Below are 18,223 nucleotides of genomic sequence, written 5' to 3'. Positions count from 1 at the left end.
TTGATTTTTTTTACTCTAAATTATTGGAAGCTGTCTGTTGTACTGTGGCTGAAGCTTTCAAGATCCTTTCTGGATGATTTTCATTCAGGTTTTTTTTTCATAGGTTCATAGGTTCATAGATTAGTACTAAGCTAACTGCCCTTGCGAGCCATTTTAAGCCTAGCCAATTATCCATTGTGAGACTCAACCCTGTACCTTGTGCTTGCAAGGCAAACACCTTAACCATTAGGCCACCCTCCCAACCCATCCAGGCAGTGGACTTACTAGACAGTAACTGAATTTAATTCAAACTGGCAGTATCACTGGCTGTTATTTCTCAGTTTCTTTTTTCACACTGGGAGAGCTGAAATTAAGCTGTTTGTTGATCAGTGTGCAGCCATATTGGAAGTCTACCTATGGCTGTTCTTGAGGCTTTAGTAAGAAAGGTGGAGATTTTATTTGTCCAAAATAGGAAAGAATTAATCTCTTTCTTTGTGTAGTCTAGGTGAAAGGAGAAGTCAAGGGGGATGTCGAGCAAAATGTAAAGGTATTCATGAGGTAAACTTTTCGGTGGTGGTGGTGTGCTCATTGATATGCAATGAGTTTTTTTTTCTTTTCTTTTTGTTTTAAGTTTCTGCTTAGTGCCAGTAGGGGTAGCTTTGGTTTTGTTGGAGTTGAGGTGATTAGGGCTAGGAAACTTGCTTGTAGGTCTTTCTGGAGGGTGGATACTGAGTTGCTTGTGTGAAATGCTGCTTTGTCATTTGTGTAGAGTAGTGTGGGGAAATGAGGAGGTCAATGGGAAGTTTATAAATAAAGGTAGATAATAGCAGAAAACCAAGTAGTGTGGGGGTACTATTTTGAAAGCTGTTTATGAAAGAGGTTTGAATTTGTACAGAGAAATAGCTGTTGGTGAGGGACATTTTAAACCAAGGTAGAGCATTTGGCATTTGCCTGTTTGTAGCAGGTGATGGAGCAGCATGTTTAGTCAACCAGGTTAAAGTGCTCTGGCTGTTGCTTACTACAAAAATAATGTCCCTAACTGTCCAAGGTTAGATAAATTAATAATTTGTACTGGCAGATGGGTCCACCACAAATAGGATGGCATCAACTCCTTGTATACAGTAACCTATAATTTTTTTTTTCCAAGCCACAATGTTGAATTCTTGAAATTCTCATGTTTCTCGTCTGGATTAAACAGTAGCTTAAACTAGCTTATATTCATATTGATCACTGCTGCAACAGCCTAAGCTGTGTGAGTTATATCCTGCATGGGATATAAAGTACAGTTGTGTACAGTTACCATAAATGTAGATGTTCGAGTGTATTCACTGTTGCAGTCATTACATTCGAGTTATCTGCTTGCAGGTAGCCCTCAGTCAGCCTGATTAACAAAGTCTTGGGTCCTGTGTTGGTTGCTGTCCCTTCTTCCATGATGTCAGGTCATCAGGGGTATAAAACATGCAGCCAACACCATTTCATCAGTTTTTCTTGCCCCAGATGTCAGGTGCCCCCCCAATGGGAAGCAATTAAATATAAAAGTACAATGATATACCTCCAACAAAAAAGCAAATACACCAAAAAGCTTTTAAGCATAGTAAAGGAAAGTAGAGGTATAACCAAAAGAAGTTAGGGGGCTGGAGGGAGGGGAACCAGGACTGCAACAGTGAATACACTCGAACATCTACATTTATGGTAAGTGTACACAACTATACTATGTTCTTCTTGTTTCACTGTTGCAGTCATTACATTTGGGTAGATTCCCAAAGCTATGGTTGGGAGGAGGATTTTAAATAGCATTAGAACCAGCTATAAGGCCCTGCAAGACTGCAGTGGCAAAACCAGCTCTGGATTTAGAGAAAATTGCAAATAGTAATGCTTGGTGAAAGTATGTACAGACCTCCAGGTAGCAGCTTCTAGGATGTCCCTGGTAGGGATGCCTCTGAGAAAGGCTGTAGAGGTAGATGCAGCCCTGGTGGAGTGAGGTCTCCCTGGGGGATAGGTTTTCCATGGTGCTTATAGCAGAAATGAATGCAATGGCCTATCCATTTAGAAATGGTTTTCTTTGAAGTAGCCTTCCCCTCTGCCCCTGCAGCAAATGCCACGAGCAGTTGTTCAGATTTCCTTTGAGGTTTAGTCCTGTCCAAGTAGAATCTGAGTTGTCTGTGCACATCTAAGGAATGCAGTATCCGTTCCCCTTTGTTTTGTGGATTAGGAAAGAAGGTTGGCAAATGAATGGACTGATTAAGAGCCACACTGGATACCACCTTGTGCAGGAAGGATGGATTGGTTCTGAGGGACACTCTCTCCGTATGAAAGATGATGAAAGGCTCCACTGCCATAAGGGCCTATAACTCAGATACCCTTCTAGTTGAAGTGATTGCTAAAAGGAAAGCTATATTCCAAGACAGAAATTTTAAGTCCGCAGTGGCAGCTGGCTCGAAAGGAGGTAGAGTGGGTTTTTCCAAAACAAAGTTAAGGTCCCAGGCTGGGGTTTGAGCTCTCCTGGGTGGTCTCAAATTTCTGGTCCCTCTGAGGAACTGCTTGAGCAGTGGATGAGAGAAGAGGGGAGGTTCTGTGTTATAATGAGCTGAAATGGCTGAGGCGTGGATTTTAATGGAGGAAAAAGACAGGCCCTTGTGAAGCATCTCAGTTAAGTATTGTAAAATCTGAGGTAAATAGGGCGCTGCTGTGCTCATCCCTTGCGACTGGTTCCAGGCACAGAATCTTTTCCATTTTTCAGCATAAGATTTTCTAGTATTAGGCCTCCTTGCCTCTAAAATGATATCCATCACAGGTTTACTAAGGGATGATAAAGGAGAGATTAGATAATTAGCCAGGCTGCAAGTTTAAGTGTTAGAAGCTGAGGGTGCATAATCTGGTTCTCCTGCTGGGACAACAGGAAAGGGGTCTGAGGCAGGTGCCATGGGGATAACCGTGACACACTGTGCAGGAGGGGGTACCAGTGTTGGCGTGGCCAGTCTTGAGCAATCAAAATCATCCTTGGTTTGTCCTTTTTGATTTTTAGTAGTACTTTGGAGAGCAGAGGCAGAGGGGGGAAGGCATAAACTGATAGGTTTTTCCAGCTGAAGGACAGAGCACCCACTTTCCAGGCTTGTTTGTGGGGAGTCCTTGTGCAAAATTTGCCCAATTGGTAGTTTTGGGGAGAGGCTAATAGGTTTATATCTGGGCTCCCTCATTTGCTTGTCAACATGTTGAAAATCCTTGGTTCCAGTTACCACTCGTGTGAGTCCATGAGGTTTCTGCTTAGTCCGTCTGCCAGTGTATTTAATTTTCCTGGTAGAAATTGAGCTTGTAGGTGCACTTGGTAGTGCAAGGCTGTGTTCCACAATGCCATGGCTAGTCTGCAGAGGGGGTAAGAATGTGTTTCCCCCCTGCTTGCTTATGTACCACATAACAGTGGTGTTGTCCATCTTTACCATTAGTTGTTCTGGAAGAATGTGGTCCTTGAAGGCTGTCTGAGCATTCTGTACAGCTAACATTTCTTTTTGATTGATATGCAGGTGCATTTGACTTGGGTTCCATTTGCCCTGAATGCACTTCCCTGCAGGTGAGTCCCCCATGTATAGTCTGATGCGTCTGTTCGGGTTTGGGTGGCAGGGCATGGTATGAAAGGTAGTCCCTTGCTTTGGTGGCAGGCCTCTGCCCACCAAAGGAACTCTAGGCGTAGGCAAGGTATGATAGGAATCATTGCTTCTAGATCCTGGGAATGTTGACACCATAGGCTTTTTAGATACCACTGTAGTTTCCTCATACGCAGCCTTGCATATGGAATTAGAAGACTGCAGGAGGCCATGAACCCCAAGGCTTGCAGTATTTTGTTTTGCAGATAGCAGGGTTTTTGTGGCCACCTGTTTGAAGTAGGTTGTCAAATGAATTTGTTTCTCTGGCGTGAGGTAAGCTATCTGGGAAGTTGTATTCAAGCTTGCTCTCAGGAATATAATTTGTTGATAGGGTACCAGTTGAGATTTTTTTTCGTTTATGGTGTACCCTAGACAGGTTAGAACCCTTTGTACAAAGGCCAGATGATTCAAAAGTATGTCCTGGCTTTCTGCCTGCATTAGACAATCGTCCAGGTATGGGTATATTTGAATATTTCTTTGCCTGCAAAATGCAATAAGTGGAGCTAGGCACTTTGTGAATACCCTGGGCGCAGTAGATAAGCCAAAGGACAGTGCAGAGAACTGATAGTGAGTATAGCCTGCTTTGAAGCGAAGGTATCTTCTGCAAGATTTCCTGATTGGGATGTGCAGGTATGCTTCTTTTAAATCTAGTGTTGCCAACCAGTCATATTTGCCTAGCATAGGAAGCAACTGTTGAAGAGTCAGCATCTTGAATTTTGGAGTCTCCAAAAAGGTGTTTAGAGTAGACAGGTCCAGGTAAGGACGCCATGAATTGTCTTTTCTGGGTACCAGGAAAAGTCTCGAGTAGAAACCTTGTCCCTTTTCCTCTTCTTGTACCAATTGAATAGCCCCCATGCTTAGGAGAGAAAGTACTTGTTTTTGGGCCTCTGCCCACTGATTTGTGGGTATGTCCAGCCACCCGTTTGGTGTTGGCAACGTGTGGAAGTGAAATCTGTATCCCTGGGACACTGTATTTAAAACCCATTTGTCCTGGGTAATGAGCTGCCAGTTCTTTCCATGAAGAGCAATCTTTCCCCCCAAAGGGGCAGTCAGTTAAGTACTTGGAAATTTTAAAAGGAAGTCATTGAGACAGTTTACCATGGGGGGAGTCTTATTACTCCCAGATTTGGAAGTGGAGGCCCCCCATTGCTTGTTCCTGTGTGTCCCCCTTGGACTGAAACTTGGGGTTTCTGCTGTGTTTGGGTTTGGCCTGAGAAGACCTGGAAGGGGCTGGAAAGGACCAATTTTTAGAGGGCCAGTGCCTACTAAATCTAGGGGGCTGAATTTGTAAGAAGTCTTTGAAAGTTTGCATAGATTTAGCTTTATCTTCCATCTTTTTAAGAACTTCCTCAGCCTTGTTGCCAAACAGGTGGTCCTGATTTAAGGGAGCATTCAACAATTTTGCTTTAACATGATCAGGTAAAGATTGTTCCTTAAGCCAAGCATGCCTTCTGAGCACAGACCCAGTAACAGCAACCCTGCAAGAGGCCTCTAATGAATCAAAACCACATTGCAAAGTATGATCTAAAGTAGTTAACTTCATTTGATCAGCAACCTGTGGGTATTGGGTCCGACCTGGATTCGAGCCTTTCCAAGCTAAAGATCTGTGCTCCAAGCTCCTCCCCCTTACCCATAATACCCTGCTACCTCCTTCCAGTCCCCAGATCTCATTTGCCGTGGCTTTAACAAGCACGAGTTACGAGCTCCTGGCGGTTAGATAGTGAGTATTGGGTAAAGTCTTGACCTTTTGCAAAATTTTGAGAGGTGTGTGTTTGTGATTGTTTAACCCTATTAGCCTAGCTTAGTTTTAGTATATTTCCCCTTCCCCTTATTCTTGTGTGTAAGTGTGTGTGTGGTTGTGGTTTGGTATGGCCGAAGGCCCTAAGGCCATTTTCTCCAAGTGCTCTGAGTGTGGCCATAAGCTCTCCCCAGCCGATGGCCACACTCAGTGCGTTCTTTGCCTGGGAGTAGCGCATTTATCATCGGGCTGCCATATTTGCACAGCCTTTAACCCCCGGGCTCTGAGGGATAGGAGGAACAAGCTGATCCTGGTGGGTCTTATACCCGCGGATTCTTCTTCTTCCTACTGTCCCTCAGTGGCTCCAGCCGTGGCTGCTGCCGTTCAGCCAGCTGTGCTATCGTCCTTGGCTGGGACTCAACCTCCCACCATTTCCCAGGGAGAGAAGGACTCCAAGAGAAAAGAGAGGAGAGAGAGAGAGAGAGAGAGAGAGAGAGGGATAGAGAGAAACATAGGAGCCACAAGCTGCGGGCCGACTCAGCCCCCTCGGTCCCGCCGGCTAAATAGCTCTCTTCTCCCCTGAAGATTCCCGGGTCCTCCCCCTCTCGGCTCTGTTCTCCACGTTTCTCGCCAGAGGAGGAGCCCCGACCATCTTCGAGGTCGTCGCGGCGGCCTTCCCGGCCAGCTTCTGCGGCCTCTTCTAGGTCGACACAGCCTCTCAGACGCTGACATGGACCGGATGATGCGTCGCTTTCTCCAAGCCCAGATGCAGATGGGAGTGCTCCTGCCTCCCCCCCTCCAGGGGGGTGGAGCTCAGCCTTATTTTTTGCCCCCATAGCTTCTTCTCCAATCCATTATCGGGTTTCAGAGCTGTCGGATCCGAGTAGTCTCGAAGTCAGGGAGTCGGCAGCGATAGTAGTTGCTACTTCGACGCTGGCCATGCCCTTGAGTTTGTCAGATCCCTTTTCGGATCCGAGCTGTCGGGGCTGAGAGCCGTGTGTCGGATCCGAGGGGGTAAGTGTGTTTTCGGCTCCGTTGCGGTTGGAGCACACTTCCCTTTTGGGTCCAATCGCTTCGGCTCCGATGCCGATCCCCACGTCAGATCCGAGGGTGTTGCTCACGGAACCCAGAGAGAGCAGTTCACTGTTGGTGTTCAACGTGGTGGAGAGGGTTCTTTTGAGAGGTTCGAGACCCCCTGCTCGTGCTACGGATCCAGCCACCATTCCCTTGCAGATGGGCTTGTCTTCCATCATCCGCCCCCAGGGACAGCCTGTGTCGACGCCCCATCCAGTTCCACTGGAGGAACATGACCCTGTTGGTGAGCCCTCCTCGGACAGTCCTGCCGAGGAGGTCCCTCACAAACGCAAGTATAAGAGGAGGCACTTGGACTCCCCAGAGTCCCTCACAGAAGACACCAATTTAGAGGAAGGGGAAGGTTCCCCCAGGTCACCCCCCGAGGACATCTCCTTTGGTGACATTTTGGAAATGCTACGCCTAAAAGGGGGGTGGTCAGCCCAAAAGCCTTCCTTGGATGAGTTGGTGTTTCTGGAGGCATTTGACGCAGGCCCGTCTACCTCTTGGGTGTCCCCTCCGGCCGATCCCCTGATAGACCTCATTACTACCAGGGCGTGGAAAGAGCCGGATACTGTAGAACCAATCCCCAGGAGACCAGATAAGATCTATAGTCCCCCTGTGGATAGGGCAGCATGAAGTAAACGTTCCCCGGTAGATGCCATGGTGTTGGCGGCTGCCACCAAGAAGGAACTGGCACAGGATAGTTCCTCAGTCTATCCTCCTGATAAGGAGTCTCGGACGATAGATCGTATCAGAAAGCGGATGTTTGCTTCAGCTACCTTTTCCATAAGGATGCTGAATTTACTTGGCCCATGTGATTAGGCTTCAGTGGGATCAGGTGAAGGAATACGCTGAGTCTCCCCCTGAGTCCATGTCGGCTGAGGGCAAACGGACCTTCTCGACTCACGTGGCCACTCTGAAATCTGTTTTAAGCACGTCTGTGCAGCTACTCTCCCATGCCATGGAGGGGACCGCTAGAGCCGGTGGATCAGGCATCGCCTTACGGCGTCATGCCTGGTTCCAACTTTGCGACTTTGCGGAACCCTTCAAGGCTTCCTTTGCGAACGCTTCCTTCGGTTCTACCCTGTTTGGCAAGGCCGTCCGCGATACATTGCTCCAGAGAGAGAAAGACGCTGTCTGCCATCGGAATCCGCTTCTCGGTTCCTCAAAGGTCCTTTTCCAGGAACCAGAGGGGATGAAAGAAGATGTGGTTCCGGAAGTCTCAGCAGTCCCGTTACGCTCCGGACCCTTCGTCCTTCAGAGGCAGAGGGGGACAAGGTGGACGCCTGCCCAGAGGCATTGGGGGGGGGGGGCGAAGAATTTTGGGTTGCGGGAACCCTTTTCCGATCGACCCACGCAGCAGCCCTGAGGGGTTGCCCGACTGCTCCTCTCTGGAGGCAGTCGGGGTGGGGGGGCGGTTTTCGAAGCACCTGACACAATGGGAGTCCATCACGACAGATCGCTGGGTGCTTCGAATAATATCCAGAGGCTACTCCATTCCCTTCATAAATCTTCCTCCTCTATCGAGGCACCTCCCCGATGTTCCACCCAGTCAGAGGGAGGCTGCAGCTTTAGAAATAAAGAAGTTGCTAGAAAAAGGGCCATCCAACACGTCCCCCCAGACCAGTCCGAGTTAGGCAATTACTCCAGGTTCTTTTTGGTGCCAAAAAGGACTGGGGACTTAAGACCAGTTCTCGACCTTTCTACAGTGAACCTCTTCATTGCCAAGGAGAAATTCCGAATGGTCACTCTTTCAATCCATTCTCCCCCTACTGCAGGAGAATGACTGGATGTGCTCCATAGACCTCAAGGATGCGTACTACCACATTCTCGTGGACAGGCGATCCAGGAGGTTTCTCAGCTTTCGGTTGGGGCCAGTCATTACCAGTTCAGGGTCCTACCATTCGGCCTCACCACAGCCCCCAGGGTGTTCACCAAGGTCATGGCAGTTGTAGCGGCCCACCTGAGGCTTCAGGGAATACAGTTTTTTCCTTACCTGGACGACTGGCTCCTTGCCACCTCCACCAGGCATCTACTCTGCTTGGCCAGGGATTGCTTCCTGCTCTTAGCCTCCCAGTTGGGGACCACTATAAATTACAAGAAATCATCCCTTCAACCAGCTCAAGTCCTGGACTTCATAGGGGCCAGAATAGACATGCTTCAGACCAAGGCCTTCTTGACGTCGGACAGACTTTGCAGCTTAACCCTTCATGTTCTAGCACTCCTTCAATCTCCAACCCCATCAGCGACGTTAGTCTTGAGAGCTTTAGGGTCCATGGCAGCAGCAATCAACCTTTCGCCCTTAGCTCGCTTGCACATGAGGATCTTCCAGTGGACCTTGCAGGTCCAGTGGTCCATCCTTCAACACCCATTGGACTCTCCGATTCCCCTCAGCAGAGTTTGCAGAAATTCCCTCATATTGTGGCTCCAATCTCAAGAGCTTCGGGAAGGACGTCCATTCATAATGCCACAACCCCAAGCCACGGTAACCATGGACGCTTCTCGCCTTGGGGGGGGGTGGCATTGCATGGATAGAACTGTCCAACGTACGTGAACTCAGACAGAGACCATTCTGCATATCAGTGTTCTGGAGATGAGAGCAGTGCTCCTAGCGTTGCAAGCTCTTCATGCCTTTGTCCCTCCAGGGACTATTGCAATTCAGACAGACAACATGTCAGTGGTCTGGTACATCAACAAACAGGGGGGACCAGGTCTTACCCTCTTTGTGAAGAGGCCATGAGAGATTAGGATTAGGCGATATCCACCAACCGTTTTCTGTTAGCAACGCACATTCCAGGTCAGTCCAACATCGTAGCGAACAAGCTGAGATGAACTATCCTCTCGCCTTACAAGTGGTCTCTGAACCCCTTAGTAGCAAAACAGATCTTCGGCAAGTGGGGTCAGCCTTGCTGCGATCTCTTTGCATCGCCTTCAAACGCAAAGTGCAGCAAGTTTTTTGATCTAACCCCCTCCCCCCCCCAGGGGAAAGCCCCAGAGACGCTCTAGTTCATGCTTGGCCATCCGGTCTTCTTTATGCTTATCCTCCTCTTCCGTTAATGACAACATTTTTACAGAAAGCTCGTCGGTTGGGGATCAAGATTATCCTCATAGCCCCATTCTGGCCTCGTCAAACCTGGTTCCCGTACCTATGGTCTCATCTTATAGCTCCTCTTTGGATCTTAGGATCCCATCCCGGATCTGATTTCTCATCCTTTGGGATTAGAAACTCCGAATCTGGACGACCTCAAGCTCTCAGCTTGGTTGATCCAGTTCCATTAGTTGCCAGGACTCCCGGTATCTTGTCTGCAGTTAGATCCATCCTGGTAGCGGCGCATAAACCTTCTACCAGGAAGGTTTACCACAGCAAATGGAAACGGTTTTCCATTTGGGCCTCGCATAGGAATTTGGATCCTTTCACTGCTCCCATTCCAGCAGTGCTTGATTTCCTATCTCATATTTTTCAGCAAGGGGCTAGTTCTTCTACTGTAAAGGTTTAAATGGCTGCCATTTCCCATTTTCACATTGGAGACAATCTTAGTCCTTTAGCTTCCACTAAGATTTGTTAAGACCTTCTTGAAAGGCACCTTTCTTTTGAGACGACCTATTAGGAACGCTGTTCCCCCATGGGACCTAACTTTGGTCCTTCAGGCTCTAACTGGACCACCCTTTGAACATGCAGCTTCTGTTGATTTAAAATTCTTATGTTGGAAAACTGCTTTCTTAATAGCTATGACCTCAGCTAGAAGGGTGTCAGAGTTCCAGGCCCTTTGTACTAAACCCCCATATCTTGTTTTCCATAAGGACAGAGTCTCTCTCAGGACTAACCCTTCCTTCTTACCTAAAGTGGTTTCCGAGGCGAACATCAATCAGTCCATTAATCTACCAGTTTTTTTCCCTAGCTATCAGAATAAAGGGGAATACAAACTTCATTTGTTAGATGTTCATAGACAATTGCACTTTTACCTGCGCAGAACAGCTGCCTTTCACAAGTCAGAGCAGCTCTTTGTTTCCTTTGCAAAGCCCTTCTTGGGTAAGCCAGTGTCGAAGGTGACTCTAGCTAGATGGATTTCTCACTGCATTTTGCTCACATACAAGTTATCTGGTCTGCCAGAGCCCTTAGGGGTTCAAGCTCATTCTACCCGTTCTATGGCTACTTCTGCTGCGTTCTGGTCGAGTTCCATTGGATGACATTTGTTCTGCGGGTACTTGGGCTTCCTCTCATACCTTTATCTCTCATTATAAATTAGATTTAATATCCAGAGGAAGGGCAGCTTTTGTCTCTGCAGTGCTCCGGAATATCCTTCCTTGAGGACCTCCCAAGTTTTTGGTAGCTGTGGACTCTGTCCCACAGGTTGCTGATCAAATGAAGTTAACTACTTCAGATAAAGAAGTTATGTACTCACCATAACGTTCCATCTGAGTAGGTAACTTAATTTGTCAGCAACCGACCCCCCCCCCCTCCCCCTAACCTGGTTCTTTGGTTATCTGAATCCTAGAATGATTTCAGCTTTTGGCATTCGTTAGGTTAGGATGTTTTAGGTTGTTGTTTTGTCTTGGTGAAGTTGTATAATTGGGCAAACGCAATCTGACTGGAAGGAGGTAGCAGGGTATTATGGGTACGGGGGAGGGGCTTGGAGCTCGGATCTTTAGCTTGGAAAGCTGCCGGCTCGGATCCAGGTTGGATCCGATACCCACAGGTTGCTGACAAATGAAGTTACCTACTCAGATAGAACGTTATGGTGAGTACATAACTTCTTTTTTTCCAACCTTTTGAGCAGAATGCATTAAATCCTGTCATTTTATTTTCCACACAATCAGGAATCAACATCATTTTCTGCTTAAGCAATCCAATAACACGTTGCTGATACTTTAACATATGAAACTGGCAGTTTAAAGCCCTAATGGCCAAGGTTGCAGAAGTGTAAACCTTCTTACCCCATCTATCCAGCGAAGTAGAAGCCTTAATGCCCTTGGGCCCCTGAGAAATAGTCTCTGGATCCGCAATAAGATTTTTAAAAAGGAACTTGTGTGACTCAGGGACCCTGTAGTATCTGTCAGGTTTTCTGGGAGCAGGAGGCAAGGAATCGGGGGCCAAACTAGATTCCGAAAAAGCATCATCAACAATGTCTAGTACAGGAGGAATAGCTAAAAGACTGTGCTGAGACAGGAGTAAGAAATCCTTGAGCCTCTTTTTTGAATCAGAAAAATCCTCTTTCCCAGTGGAAATGCTTCCTTAGAATATGTAAGGTTTCACCAAAAGAAAAATACTCCGGAGGGGAAGCAGAGGGAAGAGAGTCTTCTGCATCAGAATCCTCATAAATAGTTAAGGGCAAATCCAGATAATCAGAACAATCAGAATCCTGGTCAGAAGATTCATAAATAACTTCAGTCCTAGGCTTCTTAGAAGGGGTGGGGGTTGGCTACCCCTGATTAGAGTTATTAGATCTTCAGCCATTCTTATAATTTATTTTTTAGGCATAGAGGCCTGAGCATGTGGCTTGGTCGTCATTTTTTTAGGCATGGTTCAAGATTTAGGCCCAAGTGAAGAAGGAGGCTTCTGTTTAATATGTAAGTCCGTAGGCCTGAATACACCCTCAGAAGCCGGTGCCTGCACAGCGTCTCCGTACCCATCCAAGGTAGAGACATCTGCGGGTTCCATAGTTGAAGCATCTCGCGGCATACCGAACTCCGAATGGGTCTCAGTAGAGGCCTGCGAATCAGAAGTAGTGGGTATCAGGGGCTGCGAAAGCGCCTCACTGAGTACCGGCAAACTGGTGACTGGCTTAGAAGCGTCATCAGCAGTTCTGGACTGCGGCGGCCTCTCTCTGTCTTTATCTTTGCGTTTTTTCGGAATCCCGGCAGTGGGATCGCTAACCAACAACATTTCTGGATAATTAAACCGAGAACCTAAATATTTTGAGGCGAAAATATACTGACGACGGATAGTGCTCTGATTAAATAAAGCACAAAACCGACAGCAAGGTACGTCGTGGACTGGGCCTAGGAAAGGAATACAGTACGAATGAAAATCTTTGAGGTGTTTGCTTTCCACAAATAATGCAATTATTAACTTTTACTGACATTGGAAAGGAGCAAGATAAAGTTTCCCCCACGGGGTACTTAGCTTTAGTTGAAGACTTCGGTTCTGAAACTTGAAAATGAAAATTTCAGGAGTCTGCCGACCGGCACTTATGAACTGCTTCTGCTTTGCGCACCGCACGGCAAGAAAGACTGATGTAATGGCGTCGGCTGCACGACCTGACGTCATGGAAGAAGGGACAGCAACCGAAGCAGGACCCAAGACTTTGTTAATCAGGCCGACTGAGGGCTACCTGCAAGCAGAGAACTCAAATGTAATGACTGCAACAGTGAAACACGAAGAACATCAGCTGGCAAGCTTCCAAAATTTCAGGGCACCTTCAGTGCTTCATAAGTGTTGGGTCGAGCTGAGTTGACTAAAAAGGCAGGTTTGTGCAACAAACTCTTCAGAAATTTCCTGTCGTTGAAGAGAGCGCTCCTCTGTGGGCTTTTGAGGATTAACTGCCTGCGTGTGCTGTTCCTTTGCCCGTCATTTAAGATCACTGTGGGGGAAAACTTTCACATTAAAAATGTGTAGTACATTTCTGCTTAGGAAAGTTATTGCTAAGCAAGGAGCTTGTGTTTTAACACTGTTGTGTGACTTTGCTGTACTTTTAAACAAGAGTCCTTTTTTCCTGACAGTTTAAAAGTTGTTTAAAGTAGTGGAAAAACATTTTTATGTGGAGATATTGTGCTTTACTTTTTGGGGCTGTGAAATTTTTTAAAGTGCTTTTGACTGTGTTTTTACTGTGCTGTACAGTGCTTTTGTGTGAAAAAGTGACTTTAAAATTTTACTGGCCTTATGCTGTATGTCCCTGGGACAGAGGTACCATTTTCAGACCATGGAACAAATTACAGATTCCACAATCTGTCCTCCTTTCAGCCCCATAATGAAAAGGTTTAGCAAATGACTTTTGCCACTACAGCAGGCTAGTAGTTTGCCTCAGCCACAGGTGGGTGACTCTGCTGTGGCCATAGCTTATTCTTCGGATTGCTCATCTTTTACTCCAGATACCTCTGGTGTAGCACTTACAGCTATCTGTGGACAGGGGTTATCCACATCAGCTGTGACTTGGTGTGTCCTCAGTGGGTACGGGAGAGACTTTCATTTTGGTCCTGTAGAGGAAACAGGGAAAACGTCCCTGTTTAGTCAGAATGTTGTGCCCATCCCTAGGGAAGCTGCACTACTGCCATGTGTAACCTTGCTGGCCCCATTTTTCTTGTGAAGAAGAAACTGAAAACTAAACATGAGTCTACCCCTCCTCAAATTTCCCTAGGCAGGAGGAGTTTACTGGGTCTGTTACAGGATTTAATTCAGGCTTTTGATACTTATAAAGTGGTTTGTGGTAAAAGAAAGAGGGATACTTCTTTTCCTGAAGAAATTCAACACATGATCTTGAATCTGATCAGGAAGATGGAGAGAGAGAGAGGCAGGGTTTTCTCCTCTAGTTTCTGATCTGGACTCTGAGAGCAGGAGAGCTTAGTTTCTGATTCTTCAGATGTGGGGATTTCTCTGTCTCTGAGACTGTTCCAGAATGTGGCAGTGTTTGCAGTGCGATAACACTAAGGTTTTTCAGTCTTCTGGAAAATACTTTGAGTTGTTACAGAAGGAATTTCTTGAACCTTCACCCATTCCTTCAGTTCTGTCAGATTTGGAGGATGTGTGTTGTTGCCTGCAATTTTCCATATAGTCAGCTGCCTCTCCCTAAAAAGGCAGATAGAATGTATAAACTTCCTCATTATTTTAAGTTTTCTACCAATGATGGGGAGATTATTGATAAGTGTAAGGGAAAAGTGTATGTTTCTGCAACTTTGATTTTCAGAATTTTGAATAGTTAAACTCGTATGTTAAAGTTTAATCTATTTATGAAAACACGAGAAATGTTTTGTCCATAGTTTCATCTGTTTTTTTTTTTTGGAAAAATCTGCTTTAAATAATTTAGTTTCTTCCATTTTATAGGTCATAGCTCATTTTTTACTGTGTGTGTGTGTGACTCAGTTGATACTTCTAGGGTTATGGCCACTGGTACTGTTTTGAGGAGGTTTGTCTGACTGCAATCTCAGAAAATCCTAGATTATGCAAAAAAAAAGAGATTTTAAATTCTCCTTTGGATAGAGATTTAGTATTTGGTCCCTCTGCTACAGAGGTTTAAAAACATGATGGGGTAAGCTGATCAAGGAATCTCTGTGATTTTTCAGTCCTCCTTATCCAAATTTTCTAAGCAATTCTCTAACCCTTCATCAGGTTTTAGCAAGAAACAAATTAAACAGTCTTGGCAAAATGCTGGTAAGCTGATGTTTAAGAAGTGGGAAGGGGGCTCCAAAAGGAATTCAGGAACCTCATAAAATCAAGGGCAGTCCTACAAGTCAGAGTGAGTATTTAAGGAACCTTGCACCCCCACCCCCCATCAGTCCCTTTTCCTTTCAGAATGTCTGAATCTCTACTTTGCTGTGTCAACAGATTGTTTCAGACAAATGGGTTCTGAAGAACATTCAGGATTACAGATGGCAGAGGGATGAAATTCCTCCTTTTCAGGGGGTGATTCCTCATCCACCAGATGAGAGACTCTTATTCCCCCCGTCCTTCAACATATGTTGTCTGAGGAAGTGATGGAACCACTTGCTCCTTCCCAGGTTGGGAAAGGTTTTAATTCATTTGCTTTTAGTGCCAGAAAAGGAAGTGGTTGGATACCAGTTCTGGGAGTTTCTTTTCTATTCTTTTTAGTGATGGTGCACATGTTCTAAACGCTGTCACTTCACAACGTTACCTCTTCTTCCAGATTTAAGTTTCCTGATAACACTAGATTCAAAAGATGATTATCATCAAATTCTCATTCATTCAGAATTCAAGCATTTCTTAAGGTTTTGTGTATCTGGATCACATTATCAGTTCTCTGCCTTACCCTTTGGACCATACCCACTGCAGCAAGAGTGCTCACAAAGTGTGTAGCTCCAGTTATAGCTCATGGAGGTCCCAGCACCAACAGCCTTTGTTTTTTTTCAAATCCCAGTGCTGTAGTTTGTCAAAAGAAAAATCACTTTGTGGAGACGGCAAACTTTCCTAAATCCAGGTCTCTCCTTCTCCGTCCCTGCTTCAAAGCAGTGAATCACCACAGATGCCTAGGGCTTTGCTTTGAGAGCAGTTTCAGAAGGGATAAAAGTGCAAGGTGTGTGGGACACCAAGGCAGAAGACGCACATAAATATAAAAGAGATGCTTTCCCTAATCAACTTACTCAACTCTCTAAATTACCTTTGGTCCCTTGGACCTCTACTAGTTGTCACAGACATTACCACAGTAGTGTGGTACATCAACAAGCAAGGGGAACCAGGTCTTACTCCCATTGCAAACTTGGCATGTTAGCTTGGGATATAGCTTCTCAGCATAATCTCACTTTACAGGCATTTTACATTCCATCAGAGCAAAACTGTGTGGCAGACAAAGTGAGCAGGACAAGGGCAGATCCTCCCTAACTGAAACTAAATTGGGATGTCTTCCAAGATTTGAACCATCTCTGGGCAGTTCTTCATGTAAACCTATTTGCCTCCTCTTTGAACAAACAATTGGCAAGATTCTGCACCAGAACTCCATGCAATAAAGCCGCAAAGATTGCTACCTTTTACTTTTCTTGGATAGGAATGATCATGTATGCTTTTCCTACCTTTCCACAGATATCCAGGGTACTTCTGAAGATTTGGAAGGAATCCCCCCCCCCCCAAAGATCATTGTGATGACTCACTTCTGGCCCAGGTAGCAGTGGTTCTCTTTTTTTGAAATGACCAGGGACAATTTCCACAAGATTCCTCACAGAATGGAGCTACTCACACAAGATTAGGGGTGTTTTGATGCACCCTGAACCCAGTCAGCTTCAACTGACTGCCTGGATGACAGAGTCTTAACCTTTCAGCACCTATTTACTGAGGACATGCAGTAGGTGCTAATGGAGGCAAGGAAGCCTGATACTAGCAAATCATATTTTAGCAAATGAAAAAGGTTTGTACTTGGCACCAACAGCATAACCAGCAGCTAGCTATTCAGGGCTAGTGTTTCTCTGGTGGTACAATATTTGTGAGTTACTATCCTATGGCCTTTCTTACTCCTCCATCAAGGTTCATTTATTGGACATTTGTGCATGTCTGCCCATGGATCCTCCTCTTTCAATATATTTTCTTGTCAAAATGTTTTTGAAAAGGTTTTGCATAAGAGGCTTCCAAGCAAACTGGTAATTATTCCTTGGGATCTGAATTTTTTGTTAGAGAAGCTAAAATTTCCTCAATTTGAACCAGATAATCTGTCTGACTTGAGGTTCTTAACATGGAAAACTGTTTTCCTTTTTGCTCAGACCTCTGCAAGAAGATTATCTAAGTTGCAAGCTCTTATGGTGAGTCAATCCTAACTTATTTTCCATAGAGATGGGGTTTCTTTGAGAACAAAGTTGCTTCAAGTGTTTACTTTAAGCCATACTTCCAACCTCTATGTTTTCTTTCCTAAGCCTAAAAATCTTTCAGGTCTTGGAATCAGTTTTTCATTCTTTGTGAAAGTAAGAAGATGGTACAATGTGTGTCAAAATGAACTATTTACAAATGGTTATCTCAGGCACTCCTCTCTCTTTATTGTTTTGTTATACTATTCCAGACTGGGCCAAGACCCACTTTACCAAGGCCTTGGCTTCATCTCTGACTTTTTTGAAATGGTTGGATTCTAAAATCTTCTAGAAGCAGCAACTTGGTCCTTTGTACATAATTTTCCAAGGCATTGCAGGCCTGATTCCTTCTCTAGGTCTAGATCAGGGCTTGCTCAGACTATTCTCCAGGGGGCTGCTGGACCCTTTCCTTTTCACCTCCCTAAATTTGCAAGCTGTGGCAATCTATCCATATGACTTGGGTTCCTGCAACAGTGATTAATAGTATGAATGTAATAGAGCTGTATAAGTAAACTTTCCATAGCAATAGATGTTTGAATGATCACTGCTGCAGTAGCCGCTGGCTTCTTCCATTCCCCCTTGTATTTTTTAGTATGTTTTTCATGTCAGGGTGTGGACTTTTTTATTCCAATCATTGTCCTTTTAAGGTTCAGCCTCCTACCCTTTGTTGGCATGAAAGCTCTGAAGGGCGTAACACCCAAACTTGTCTTTGTAGTCACCTCCGCTCAAGTTGAGTAATGGTTTGTATGTCTGGAAAATGCACAGAAGCTTTGGAAGCTGGACAGTTGTTATATCCTATGCAGAATATAATCCATCTAGATTAGGCTACTGCAGCAGTGATCATTCAAACATCTGCTGTTATGGTAAATTTGCTTTCACAACTGTATTTTACTTGTCTTAACCACAGAAATTGTTTCCTCTCACTGAATCCACCCCAGAGTGTCTTAGTGATATGCAACTCATTAAGTCCATCAGAGATTACAGTAATTACATCTCAAAAGAAAAGACAGATGTTAAGTTGTCTATCTCGCCTTTATTCTTGCTGGATGGGTTCGGAGCCGATCCTCGGCTCCGACTAGGCCTTTTACTAAAGCTCGAGAGCTGTTTACCGGCTCGAGGCCTCCCCTTATCCCACAATGCTAGGCGTCAGATATCCAGATCTCATTTGCCGCTTCAGCTACGAGGTTGCTTTTTTACCGGCTCCAGGTTGTATAATTCTTTTACTACTATTTTACTGTCGGAGTTGTTGTTATTTTTAGATTTTCTTCTATATTAGTTTTATTAGATAGCG

General features: G+C 45.4%; 1 protein-coding gene across 2 annotated transcripts in view; it reads left to right on the top strand.

Annotated features, from left to right (window-relative positions):
* APRT (adenine phosphoribosyltransferase) overlaps positions 1–18,223 on the top strand; it is a 670,278-nt gene that overhangs the window by 294,876 nt on the left and 357,179 nt on the right. The gene's annotated exons all lie outside the window — the stretch shown is intronic.

Source organism: Protopterus annectens, chromosome 8.part1 (genome assembly GCF_019279795.1).
Source record: "Protopterus annectens isolate FY-2018-M chromosome 8.part1, PAN1.0, whole genome shotgun sequence".
Classification (NCBI taxonomy): Eukaryota; Metazoa; Chordata; order Ceratodontiformes; family Protopteridae; genus Protopterus; species Protopterus annectens.
The sequence above is the reverse complement of the archived record's forward strand: the minus strand, read 5'-3'. Positions and strand labels throughout refer to the sequence as shown.